The sequence below is a fragment of the Thalassophryne amazonica genome, chromosome 2, assembly GCF_902500255.1.
Source record: "Thalassophryne amazonica chromosome 2, fThaAma1.1, whole genome shotgun sequence".
NCBI lineage: Eukaryota > Metazoa > Chordata > Actinopteri > Batrachoidiformes > Batrachoididae > Thalassophryne > Thalassophryne amazonica.
This window is the reverse complement of record NC_047104.1, coordinates 137470345-137483847: the sequence shown is the minus strand read 5'-3', so window position 1 is coordinate 137483847 and position 13503 is coordinate 137470345. Positions and strand designations below refer to the sequence as shown.

The window sequence follows — 13503 nt, the reverse complement described above, 5'->3', positions numbered from 1 at the left end:
TTGAACTTTGCGCTGGTAACATTCTGGATGGTCTTTTTCCTCTTTTGTCTGGAGGACACAACGTCCATGATTTCCAAAAACAATTTGAAATGTGGAGTCATCAGACCACAGCACGCTTTTCAAATTTGTGTCTGTCCATTTCAAATGAGCTCAGGCCCAGAGAAGGCGGCGGCATTTCTGGTTGTTGCTGATTTATGGCTTTCGCTTTGCACTTGTAGATGTAGCGAGGAACTGTGTTAACTGACAGTGGTTTTCTGAAGTGTTCCTGAGCCCACGTGGTAAGATACTTTACACAATGATGTTGGTTTTTAATGCAGTGCCGCCTGAGGGAACGAAGGTCACGGGCATTCAATGTTAGTTTTTGGCCTTGCTGCTTACGTGCAGAAAGTTCTCCAGATTCTCTGAATCTTCTGATTATATTATGGACTGCAGATGATGGAATCCCTAAATTCCTTGCAATTGAACATGGAGAAACATTGTTTTTAAACTGTTGGGCTATTTTTTCATGCAGTTGTTCACAAAGTGATGATCCTCCCCTCATCTTTGCTTGTGAATGGCTGCGCTTGTTGGGAATGCTGGCAACTTGCTTCTGACAGATTGTTTGCTGTTATGATGCTCTTCTGAACTTTACACAGTTGTATATGTTTCTTTTATTTCTGTTTAGCACTCTTCTGGTTGTTAAGTGTATCTACTCTGAACCTTATTTAACTACAGTCCTGTTGTGAATCGCTAATGGTTAGCATTTGCTAGGGGTTAGCTTTCACTAGCTAGGTCGACTCCCCCCCACTGTTACTTTTATAGCTGTGTTTCTTTTTTTTTTTTAACTGTTTAATACTTCTGTTAGTTTTGCAGTGTAACTGCTGTGAATTTTATCCATCCATCCATTTTCTTCCGCTTTATCCGGAGTCGGGTTGCGGGGGCAGCAGCTCAAGCAAAGCCGCCCAGACCTCCCGATCCACACACACCTCCCCCAGCTCCTCCGGGGGAACCCCAAGGCGTTCCCAAGCCAGCCGAGAGATGTAGTCCCTCCAGCGTGTCCTGGGTCTTCCCGGGGTCTCCTCCCAATGGGATGTGCCCGGAACACCTCTCCAGCGAGGCGTCCAGAGGGCATCTGGAAAAGATGCCCGAGGCACCTCAACTGATTCCTTTCGAAATGGAGGAGCAGGGGCTCGACTCCAGAGTCCAGCTGTGAATTTTAATTAATTTAATTACGTCTGTGTGAATCCTGTTAGGAGTGGTTAGCTTATCCATTATTGGTTAGCTTGTCCTTGCTTGGCTATACTCTTGAATTTCTTAGTGCACAAAGTACACTACTTTAACTACTTTACACCCTCTGTAAATCCTGTGTGATGTTGGAAGATAGGGCGGCTCACTTAGAGAGCTGTGTCTGTAAGTTAGAGCAGCTTCTTAGCTCAGTGGAGTTAGATGTTACGGGCACTCCAGATGAGGTTAGTTTTTGGCTGGCTCGCAAGCCCATTAGCATCAGCCTTGAAACGCTGGCTGTGGAGGACGGCTTTTGGACTGTGGCGAGGCGGAGGAAGCCCAATAGGGCTTGGTGCCCGGTTGTGGTACCCCAATCACACTCGCCACTGCGAACTGTGAATCAGTTCTCCCCCTTGAAATTGCCTGATGTGAATTCTCTGAGCCCACAAGTGACTTTCACTCCTGTCTCCAGGCTGAAATACCGAACTTTAGTGATAGGGGATTCTATCACCCGCAAAGTCAGGTTACAGATGCCGGCTGACGTTAAATGTATTCCTGGGGCCAGAGCTCCCGACACTGCATCCCATCTTAGGGTGCTGATGCTGCAGAAGGGAAGACAGACTAAGGAACATGAGATATAGTCACATAATTATTCACGTCGGCACCAATGATGTCAGGATGAAACACTCAGGGGTCACAAAAATGGACATAGAGAGGACTTGTGACCTTGCCAGAAAGATGTGTCAGCATCAATTAATAGTCTCTGGTCCCCTCCCCTCCCAGGGTACTGATGAGGCGTTTAGCAGGCTGACATCATTAAATAGGTGGCTGGCGCAATTTTGTAGACAGCAAGGCTTTAGCTTTATTGATAACTGGCCTTCGTTCTGGGGCTGCCTTGGTTTGCTCATGCCAGACGGCCTCCATCCTACTGGGGAAGGCGCCAAGATCTTGTCTGCGAACATAGATAGAGCTCTACAGGGAGGGTAACATTAGAAATTTACAGCAGGCCACGGAGCAGGTGATTAGAGACCCTGCAAAGCTTATGACAAATGTGGGTGTGGAATCCATTAGCTTAGCAGGAAAATAAGTGCAGAAAGTCCACTATGGTGACAATGCAGTTTATCTGCCAGGGAGGGAAATACAGCAAGTTGAGACTGTGGCCTGTTTCCGTAGACATGTCCATAAAAACCATAGAGGGATATACCCAGACTACATTGGATGATGTTGAAATTGAGGATGGCCCAGTGGTTGTTCCAGCAATAGCAAAGATTTCATGTCTGCTACCTACAACACGCAGTAAAGGTCAAACAATGTTGACATCCATTGGATTCTATGACATGTGATATATGTTATGTGGAGGGCTCTCTGTTGGGACTGTTTACACAGAGACTGCTATCTGCTGCTTTGGACTTGAACTAACAGTCTTTTTCAAGACTTTTTTATTTTTTAATTTTTTTTAACTTTTTGCTGTGCTCCAACTCCTAAGGAAGACCTCTAACGGTCGAAACATCGCGACGGAGCACTTTTATCAGCTAACTTTCATTAGCGTTGGCAGGCTAACTAGCTTGCTAACGCTTTCGTTTTTATTTTATTTTTATTTTATTTTATTTTAGCACCGTTGTCGTGCGTTGCCTGTGCTGCTTCATGGCCTGTTTGGTGCCTTGATTGGGGCACTCCTTCTGCTGAATCACCTCTGGATTATTTGCACATTATTCACTTTGTGTGTTTTTGGGAATCCGCTAGCTTAGCGTAGCTACTAGCTCTTAGCCGATTTAGCATGGCGGCTTCTCCTGTCTCTCCCGCACTTTTCTGCTCTGGGTGTGAAATGTTTAGTTATTCCTCGGCCTCCTTTAGCAGTAACGGTACTTGTAATAAGTGCAGCTTATTCGTAGCTTTGGAGGCCAGGCTGGGCGAAGTGGAGGCTCGGCTCCGCACCGTGGAAAATTCTACAGCTAGCCAGGCCCCTGTAGTCGGTGCGGACCAAGGTAGCTTAGCCGCTGTTAGTTCCCCCCTGGCAGATCCCGTGCAGTCGGGAAAGCAGGCTGACTGGGTGACTGTGAGGAGGAAGCGTAGCCCTAAACAGAAGCCCCGTGTACACCGTCAACCCGTTCACATCTCTAACCGTTTTTCCCCACTCGACAACACACCCGCCGAGGATCAAACTCTGGTTATTGGCGACTCTGTTTTGAGAAATGTGAAGTTAGCGACACCAGCAACCATTGTCAATTGTCTTCCGGGGGCCAGAGCAGGCGACATCGAAGGACATTTGAAATTGCTGGCTAAGGCTAAGCGTAAATTTGGTAAGATTGTAATTCACGTCGGCAGTAATGACACTCGGTTACGCCAATCGGAGGTCACTAAAATTAACATTAAATCGGTGTGCAACTTTGCAAAAACAATGTCGGACTCTGTTGTTTTCTCTGGGCCCCTCCCCAATCAGACCGGGAGTGACATGTTTAGCCGCATGTTCTCCTTGAATTGCTGGCTGTCTGAGTGGTGTCCAAAAAATGAGGTGGGCTTCATTGATAATTGGCAAAGCTTCTGGGGAAAACCTGGTCTTGTTAGGAGAGACGGCATCCATCCCACTTTAGAGGGAGCAGCTCTCATTTCTAGAAATCTGGCCAATTTTTTTGGATCCTCCAAACTGTGACTGTCTAGCGTTGGGACCAGGAGGCAGAGCTGTGGTCTTATACACCTCTCTGCAGCTTCTCTCCCCCTGCCATCCCCTCATTACCCCATCCCCGTAGAGACGGTGCCTGCTCCCAGACCACCAATAACTAGCAAAAATCTATTTAAGCATAAAAATTCAAAAAGAAAAAATAATATAGCACCTTCAATTGCACCACAGACTAAAACAGTTAAATGTGGTCTATTAAACATTAGGTCTCTTTCTTCTAAGTCCCTGTTGGTAAATGATATAATAATTGATCAAAAAGAACAGAAACTTGGTTACAGCAGGATGAATATGTTAGTTTAAATGAGTCAACACCCCCGAGTCACACTAACTGTCAGAATGCTCGTAGCACGGGCCGGGGCGGAGGATTAGCAGCAATCTTCCATTCCAGCTTATTAATTAATCAAAAACCTAGACAGAGCTTTAATTCATTTGAAAGCTTGTCTCTTAGTCTTGTCCATCCAAATTGGAAGTCCCAAAAACCAGTTTTATTTGTTATTATCTATCGTCCACCTGGTCGTTACTGTGAGTTTCTCTGTGAATTTTCAGACCTTTTGTCTGACTTAGTGCTTAGCTCAGATAAGATAATTATAGTGGGCGATTTTAACATCCACACAGATGCTGAGAATGACAGCCTCAACACTGCATTTAATCTATTATTAGACTCTATCGGCTTTGCTCAAAAAGTAAATGAGTCCACCCACCACTTTAATCATATTTTAGATCTTGTTCTGACTTATGGTATGGAAATAGAAGACTTAACAGTATTCCCTGAAAACTCCCTTCTGTCTGATCATTTTTTAATAACATTTACAGTTACCCTGATGGACTACCCTGCAGTGGGGAATAAGTTTCATTACACTAGAAGTCTTTCAGAAAGCGCTGTAACTAGGTTTAAGGATATGATTCCTTCTTTATGTTCTCTAATGTCATATACCAACACAGAGCAGAGTAGCTACCTAAACTCTGTAAGGGAGCTAGAGTATCTCGTCAATAGTTTTACATCCTCATTGAAGACAACTTTGGATGCTGTAGCTCCTCTGAAAAAGAGAGCTTTAAATCAGAAGTGTCTGACTCCGTGGTATAACTCACAAACTCGTAGCTTAAAGCAGATAACCCGTAAGTTGGAGAGGAAATGGTGTCTCACTAATTTAGAAGATCTTCACTTAGCCTGGAAAAAGAGTTTGTTGCTCTATAAGAAAGCCCTCGGTGAAGCTAGGACATCTTTCTACTCATCACTAATTGAAGAAAATAAGAACAACCCCAGGTTTCTTTTCAGCACTGTAGCCAGGCTGACAAAGAGTCAGAGCTCTATTGAGCTGAGTATTCCATTAACTTTAACTAGTGATGACTTCATGACTTTCTTTGCTAACAAAATTTTGACTATTAGAGAAAAAATTACTCATAACCATCCCAAAGATGTATCGTTATCTTTGGCTGCTTTCAGTGATGCCGGTATTTGGTTAGACTCTTTCTCTCCGATTGTTCTGTCTGAGTTATTTTCATTAGTTACTTCATCCAAACCATCAACATGCTTATTAGACCCCATTCCTGCCAGGCTGCTCAAGGAAGTCCTACCATTATTTAATGCTTCAATCTTAAATATGATCAATCTATCTTTGTTAGTTGGTTATGTACCACAGGCCTTTAAGGTGGCAGTAATTAAACCATTACTTAAAAAGCCATCACTTGACCCAGCTATCTTAGCTAATTATAGGCCAATCTCCAACCTTCCTTTTCTCTCAAAGATTCTTGAGAGGGTAGTTGTAAAACAGCTAACTGATCACCTGCAGAGGAATGGTCTATTTGAAGAGTTTCAGTCAGGTTTTAGAATTCATCATAGTACAGAAACAGCATTAGTGAAGGTTACAAATGATCTTCTTATGGCTTCGGACAGTGGACTTATCTCTGTGCTTGTTCTGTTGGACCTCAGTGCTGCTTTTGATACTGTTGACCATAAAATTTTATTACAGAGATTAGAGCATGTCATAGGTATTAAAGGCACTGCGCTGCGGTGGTTTGAATCATATTTGTCTAATAGATTACAGTTTGTTCATGTAAATGGGGAATCTTCTTCACAGACTAAAGTTAATTATGGAGTTCCACAAGGTTCTGTGCTAGGACCAATTTTATTCACTTTATACATGCTTCCCTTGGGCAGTATTATTAGACGGTATTGCTTAAATTTTCATTGTTACGCAGATGATACCCAACTTTATCTATCCATGAAGCCAGAGGATACACACCAATTAGCTAAACTGCAGGATTGTCTTACAGACATAAAGACATGGATGACCTCTAATTTCCTGCTTTTAAACTCAGATAAAACTGAAGTTATTGTACTTGGCCCCACAAATCTTAGAAGCATGGTGTCTAACCAGATCGTTACTCTGGATGGCATTTCCCTGATCTCTGGTAATACTGTGAGAAATCTTGGAGTTATTTTTGATCAGGATATGTCATTCAAAGCGCATATTAAACAAATATGTAGGACTGCCTTTTTGCATTTACGCAATATCTCTAAAATCAGAAAGGTCTTGTCTCAGAGTGATGCTGAAAAACTAATTCATGCATTTATTTCCTCTAGGCTGGACTATTGTAATTCATTATTATCAGGTTGTCCTAAAAGTTCCCTAAAAAGCCTTCAGTTGGTTCAGAATGCTGCAGCTAGAGTACTGACGGGGACTAGCAGGAGAGAGCATATCTCACCCGTGTTGGCCTCTCTTCATTTGCTTCCTGTTAATTCTAGAATAGAATTTAAAATTCTTCTTCTTACTTATAAGGTTTTGAATAATCAGGTCCCATCTTATCTTAGGGACCTCGTAGTACCATATTACCCCATTAGAGCGCTTCGCTCTCAGACTGCCTTACTTGTAGTTCCTAGGGTTTGTAAGAGTAGAATGGGAGGCAGAGCCTTCAGCTTTCAGGCTCCTCTCCTGTGGAACCAGCTCCCAATTCAGATCAGGGAGACAGATACCCTCTCTACTTTTAAGATTAGGCTTAAAACTTTCCTTTTCGCTAAGGCTTATAGTTAGGGCTGGATCGGGTGACCCTGGACCATCCCTTGGTTATGTTGCTTTAGACGTAGACTGTGGGGGGGTTCCCATGATGCACTGTTTCTTTCTTTTTTTGCTCCGTGTGCATCACTCTGCATTTAATCATTAGTGATCGATCTCTGCCCCCCTTCTTGGCATGTCTTTCTCCTGGTTCTTTCCCTCAGCCCCAACCAGTCTCAGCAGAAGACTGCCCCTCCCTGAGCCTGGTTCTGCTGGAGGTTTCTTCCTGTTAAAAGGGAGTTTTTCCTTCCCACTGTGGCCAAGTGCTTGCTCATAGGGGGTCGTTTTGACCGTTGGGGTTTTTCATGGTTATTGTATGGCCTTGCCTTGCAATATGGAGCGCCTTGGGGCAACTGTTTGTTGTGATTTGGCGCTATATAAGAAAAAAGTTGATTGATTGATTGATGGAATGTCTCAAACCTAAACCTACTTCTAGGCATCTTATATATGCTACTCTGGAACCATTCCTAAATCCAAACAGTTCAACTGTCAACCCCACTGAGGTCCTTAGTCTGGGTCTCATTAACATAAGATCACTGTCCTCAAAATCATTGTTGATTAATGATCTAATTATTGATCATCACTTAGATATGATTGGGTTATGTGAAACCTGGCTTAAACCTACAGCTGTCCTCCCCTTAAATGAGGCCTGCCCACCAGCATATACATTTAGTCATATCCCTCGTGATGCGAAGCAAGGCGGGGGTGTTGCTGTTATTTATAAATCTAGGTTTAGCTTATTAGCTGTTGGGGGTGACAAAGATAACTCTTTTGAGCATTTGATTCTCTGCTCTGCTCAGGATATTACGCATTGCTAAGGTCAGAAGAATAAAAATCAGTCGGTTTTTTGTCACTGTATATAGGCCTCCTGGCCCATATTCTGAATTCTTAGATGAATTTGGTGCGTTCATCTCTAACTTGTCAACTAGTGCAGATAACATTATGATCATTGGTGACTTTAACATTCAGATAAATAAGCCTTCTGTTCCCCTCTGCAAATCATTTATGGAACTTGTGGATGCATTAGGATTTCAGCAATGCATTTGGGACTCCACGCACATTAGTGGAAATACCCTGGATATGGTTCTCGCACGTGGTATTGCTGTCACGAATACTGGCATCATGCCTCTTACATCAGTGCTCTCTGATCACTCACTTATTAAGTTTATAGTTTCGCTGTCATGTTTAGTGGAACAACAACCTTATATATCATGACACCGATGCATCAACTCCTCAACTGAGACTGAACTCGAAGCTAGACTACCTGATGTCTTAGCTTCACATTTGGCAAATACCCAGTGTGGATAGTTTAAACTCAGTGCTCAAAACTACACTCGACAGGATTGCGCCACCTGTGTTGAAACCGTGCTCCCCCAAATCATAGTCACCTTGGTTCAATGATATCCTGCGTGACCTCAAGCATAAGGCAAGAGGTCGAGAATGGAAATGGCGCCATTCAAAATTAGAAGTATTCCACCTTGCATGGCATGGTGCTGTCTTAGACTATAAGCATGCATTATTGGCTCCACAGCAGACCTATTACTCTGATTTGATCAACAAAAACAAGCATAACTCAAAGTTCTTGTTCAACACGGTGGCAACACTTATTCATGGACAACCATCTGTTGTTCGGTCTTCTTTTACAGCACAAGATTTCCTGGATTACTTTGAGAAGAAAATAGAAGACATTAGGTTAAACATATCCCAGCATGCCTTAACCCAGCCACTACACCCTGCTATTGAGGTGGGTGCCATTACTGAGGTATTACCTAGATTTACAGAATTTGATAGTATCTCAATAGCCATGCTGACGAAACTCGTAACGTCAACAAAAAGCACTACCTGTTTATTTGATCCTATACCAACAAAACTGTTTAAGAACCTGTGGCCCACTCTTGGGCCGACTGTGCTGGAAATGATTAATCTTTCTTAAACTTCTGGATCTGGTCCTAAATCTTTCAAATCTACAGTGATTAAACCATTACTTAAGAAACCTAATCCTGACCCTCATGTATTGAAAAACTAGCAGCCGGTATCAAATCTATCTTTTTGCTCTAAAATTCTGGAAAAAGTGGTGTCACGACAGCTCGTGGACTATCGTACTGAGAATAATCTCTTTGAGCCACTGCAGTCTGCTTTTAGAAAATATCATTCCACAGAGACGGCTCTCACTAAAATGGTGAATGATATTCTGCTTACAGTGGACTCAGACACCACTACGGTTCTGGTGCTGTTAGATCTCAGTGCTGCATTTGATACAGTGGATCATCATATTCTACTTGAAAGGCTGGAAAATCATTTTGGGATTACTGGGAGTGCCCTTGCATGGTTGACGTCATACTTGACCAGTAGTTCTCACTATGTTTTGTACAGTAACACTACCTCTAACCTTTGTGACATGAAATTTGGGGTTCCACAGGGGTCTGTTTTAGGCCCCCTGCTTTTCTACCTTTATATAGCACCCCTTGGGCACATATTACGTTGTTTTGGGATTACCTTTCACTGCTATGCAGATGATACTCAGTTATACATGCCGATAACTGCTGGTAATCTCATACACATAAAATCCTTAGAAGATTGCCTTGCATCAGTGAGAAGTTGTTGGATATCTAGAAACTTCCCACTTTTAAACTCTGATAAGACTGAAATGATGGTTCTTGGTCCAGTGAGACATTGCATCAATTTGACCAGTTAATGCTCAGCCTAGGCTCATGTGTCATACATCACACTGACAAAGTGAAGAACCTTGGGGTAATTTTTGATCCTACATTGTCCTTTGACCTCCACATTAGAAATATGAGGACTGCTTTCTTCCACCTGTGAAATATCAGGAAGATTCACACATGTACATATTACTACACTTTACATGGAAAATAGTACTGCGCGCGGGGCATTTTGTGACGAATGTCTCTAGTTTAAAGACAGAAACAGACTGCAGACTACTTGAAATAAAATCTTTCTGACTGACAGCTTGATGTCGAATACAACCTGTACATTTTTTTTTGTTTCACTTCAAAGTGTGGCCTATCACTGCTGCAGCCTTTCATAATTATCCTAGACCATTAAGACAGTGACCTTTCATGGAGCCATGGGACATTTCAGATGTTTGTGATTTTTGTCCCTGTTCTGAAAAGAAGAAGCAGTGAGTGGATGATCAGCTGAATGAAGAGGTTCAGGAGGCTACAGATGAAGGCAGGATGATCACACTGTGGCACACACCCTGGAGGCACTGACATTATCTGGAGCAGACAGGCATCAGAGTACGGCGAGCCGGTGGGATGAAGAAAACAATGAAATAAAAAGGAGTGAAATGTAGCGCTTGTCTCTTTTCGACAAAATCTGACATTTACCTGGATTTCATGTGTTTGAGATAGACAGCTGGTTCCTCGTAAAGGCCACGAGAAATCTCTGCACACAAGAAGCTGCCTCTCTGCCAAGTTTGTAGTTTTTGTTTTAAAATTAGACCTTTAAATTGTCTTTACAATATATTCTGCATATCACAAAATGAACAGGAGAAGAACTTGTATTATTTGAAGTTTTGCTTAAAGTGCAAAGATTTCAGAAAAAAAAAACCTCGAGTTTTGATAATAGTGTCTGGGTTTTTTCCATCATATTTGGCTCACTGTGGTGGGTAGCACTGAAAAGCTACACAAAAAGTACATTTGATGGAACCTTCCATCTAACTGAGTGATGAGTAGGTAGGCAGGCTACACATCAATATGAGTATCTATGTGGGAAGAGGTCAACTCTGCAGCCACAACATTCCATATAGACATAGCTGTGAAAAATGACAGTGATGACAGGCATCACAGCACCTCCTGCCAGATGACAACAATATAACAATACTAAATTAATAAATGTATTCAAACATTTCAACTTGTTTCCCTGTTGATATTTAAACAAAAAATGTGTATTTTTAAGACTAATAAGCAATTCTCTATCAGTATTCTATAACACTATAGCCAATAACAACATTAGTAGTGGCCAGTGTCCTCTCTTACACCGTGGTGTGCTGGGGGGGAGCACATCCAAGAAGGACACATCCAGGCTGGACAAACTGATCGTGGTTGGCATGAAGCTGGACTCTCTGGTAACAGTGGCAGAGAAGAGAACACTAGACAAAGTGCTGGACATTATGGACGATGCCAGTCACCCTCTGCACACCGTCATCAGCAACCAGAGTAGCCTCTTCAGCCACAGCTGCTCCTTCCCAAGTGCAGGACCAACAGACTGAAAACCTCCTTTGTCCCTCAGGCCATCAGACTGTACAACTCCTCACTCAGGTGGAGGAGGAGTAACAGGAAGACAGGGGACGGGAAGGAGAGGAGCAGTAGTAGTCAGTAAACCAGTATGTATGATATTTATATTTGTATATTTACATTCATATTTGCAAACTTTTTTTTACTTTCACTTTTGTTACTCTGTGTGCTGCTATATAATGCTGCTAGAACCTCACTTTCCCTGAGGAAGTCTTCCCAAGGGGAATAATGTAATCTCTAATCTAATTCTAATGTTCGCTGACTTTTTTCTATCTTGTACTGATTGATTGATGATTTTGTGTGTGTGTGTGTGTGTGTGTGAGCCTGCAAATGCGCTTGATGTCCATGCTCTGTCACATAGTCGGGGTGTAAATGAAACGTGGTAAATTTTGTGCCGTGTAGGTTTTTTGGATGTGTTATTGTCAAGCTTAATGGGGCACCACACAACACTACCCCCAACCCAAATCCTCTTCCCATGAGCATACTCATAGAAGTGTTCTATCCTCGAGCCTGCCCACACGTCACCTTTGTGGATTGACTGTAATCATATTCTGAGATTGTCTGTATGTTCGTTGTGCACCTTCACAACATTAAATAGTTCATTTTTGGCTCATCTATTGACCATTCATTTGCGCCCCCTGTTGTGGGTCCGTGTCACTACACTTTCACAACAGGATATCTCGGCCAGCGTCATGGACTCCGAGGGGTGTCACCTGGCTGTTGAACGACCAATGGGAGAGCAGGGAGCGCAGGCTTCTGCAGGAGGCGTGATTGGTGAGCTGCAGCACATTCTCACCGCCTTTACGGCTCGGTTGGATCAAATGACCGAGCAAAACATCCTCCTGAACCGCAGGGTGGAGGCTCTCTCCGCGCAGGTGGCGGCGAGCGCTCAGGGCGCTGCTGCAGCTCCTCCTCCTGCCGACCCTGTGCAGGCTATGAACGTTCCAGTGGTGGTTCAACAACCCCTCCCACCATCCCCTGAAGCATACATAAGCCCTCCTGAGCCGTACGGAGGTTGTGTGGAGACGTGCGCGGAGTTTCTCATGCAGTGTTTGCTCGTCTTCACACAACGTCCCGTCATGTACACGTCAGATGCTAGTAAAATAGATTATGTGATTGCTCTGCTTCGGGGTAAGGCACGCGCCTGGGCTATGGCGCTCTGGGAACAGAACTCACGGTTGTTATCAGCATACACTGGGTTTGTGGGGGAGTTCAGAACAGTGTTTGATCACCCTAAAAGAGGAGAGACCGCTTCAACAATGCTGCTGTCAATGCGACAGGGGCGCCGGTGAGAAGCCGAATATGCAGTCGACTTCCGCATCGCAGCTGCGAGGTCCGGCTGGAATAATGTTGTGCTCCGCGCCGCCTTCATAAACAGACTGTCATCGGTCCTGAAGGAGCTTCTGGTAGCTAAGGAGGAACCGCGGGATTTAGATGGGCTTATCGATCTCATTATACGGTTAGACAATCGGTTGGAGGAACACCGTCGGGAGCGAGGCGAAGGACGTGGCCGGATACGCGCCGCCCCTCTCCCTTCCGGGTTCGAAAAGGGGCCGCCCTCCCCACGCTCCACAGCCGCAGCGCTCCGTGGGGCAACAGCTCCCCCTGCTGACGTTGTTAGGGAAACGCACAGGGCCAAAATGAGGAGGCTGGTCCGCGGGGAGTGTTTTGTCTCTGCAGCTCAAAGGAGCACACACAGAAAAACTGCCCCAAACGGCCACAACAACAACCGCCCTCAGAGACTGGGCTAAGGGGGGGTCAAAACATTCACGTGGGACACACACAGATTGCCACACGACTCCCAGTTACAATCCTGAGCGGGGATTTAACCCTTCAAGCCCCAGCACTGGTGGACACGGGGTCAGAAGGGAATTTGCTAGACAGCAGATGGGCAAGGGAGGTAGGGCTCCCTCTGGTGGAGCTTCCTTCGCCATTGCAGGTGCGGGCACTAGATGGCACCCTCCTCCCTTTAATCACACACAAGACACAACCAGTAACTCTGGTGGTGTCTGGAAACCATCGGGAGGAGATTGAGTTTTTTGTAACTCCTTCTACCTCCCGCGTGATTTTGGGCTTCCCATGGATGTTGAAGCACAATCCCCGGATTGATTGGCCGTCTGGGGTGGTGGTTCAGTGGAGCGAAACCTGCCATCGGGTGTGTTTAGGATCCTCGGTTCCTCCCGGTTTACAGGCTAAGGAGGAGGTCAAAGTCCCTCCCAATCTGACGGCAGTGCCGGTTGAGTACCATGATCTTGCTGACGTCTTCAGCAAGGATCTGGCACTCACCCTTCCCCCGCACCGTCCGTACGAT

At 44.4% G+C, this 13503-nt stretch overlaps 1 long non-coding RNA gene across 1 annotated transcript; it reads right to left on the bottom strand.

The window, feature by feature from the left end:
• Positions 1 to 1015: 1015 nt before the first annotated feature.
• On the bottom strand, positions 1016 to 13258 carry LOC117503081. The gene is made up of 3 exons (XR_004558475.1): positions 13248 to 13258; positions 5806 to 5815; positions 1016 to 1173 (listed from the first exon to the last, which is right to left on the bottom strand). It is a non-coding gene; the product is annotated as an uncharacterized LOC117503081 (long non-coding RNA).
• Between the last annotated feature and the right edge of the window lie 245 nt (positions 13259 to 13503).